This window comes from Penaeus monodon, chromosome 16 (assembly GCF_015228065.2).
Source record: "Penaeus monodon isolate SGIC_2016 chromosome 16, NSTDA_Pmon_1, whole genome shotgun sequence".
Classification (NCBI taxonomy): domain Eukaryota; kingdom Metazoa; phylum Arthropoda; class Malacostraca; order Decapoda; family Penaeidae; genus Penaeus; species Penaeus monodon.
Genome location: NC_051401.1, coordinates 41,981,073 through 41,981,568, shown reverse-complemented (window position 1 = coordinate 41,981,568; position 496 = coordinate 41,981,073).

Here is a 496-nt window from a genome sequence, read left to right as displayed (position 1 = left end):
CGACCTCTCCGCATTTATGGCTGTGTAAACGTTGCGACCATTTGTGCAATGGCTCACGTAACCGCCATGATGAGGAGCTCGAGGGGATGGCCTTGAAGTGTGTCCAATTAGGTGTGTGTACGTAATGCATATGTACGTATCATGAATATTATGAATGGATATATGGAAGAATGGAAAGAGGAAATATTAGACGGACAAATGGAAACAGACAAATAGGCTATTTATACGTATGCCTCCTTTGCCTTTCGCCCTCTTCCTTCCTTTCGAGACTGTGCGGGCTGCCCTTGAGCGATAGGACAGGAACGGCTTTCGGGTAATTGGCCCCAAAGGATATTTTTCACCATCTCTGGGAATGAGGGCGGTAAGGCGATTAGTTTTGAATAATGAATTAGTAGCTTGTAAAAGCAATTACAAATTGTAATCCCTTGTTGTTTTCATATCATTATAAATGCTGCCAATATTAACCGAATTCCTTCCATACTGCTGCCTCAACCGT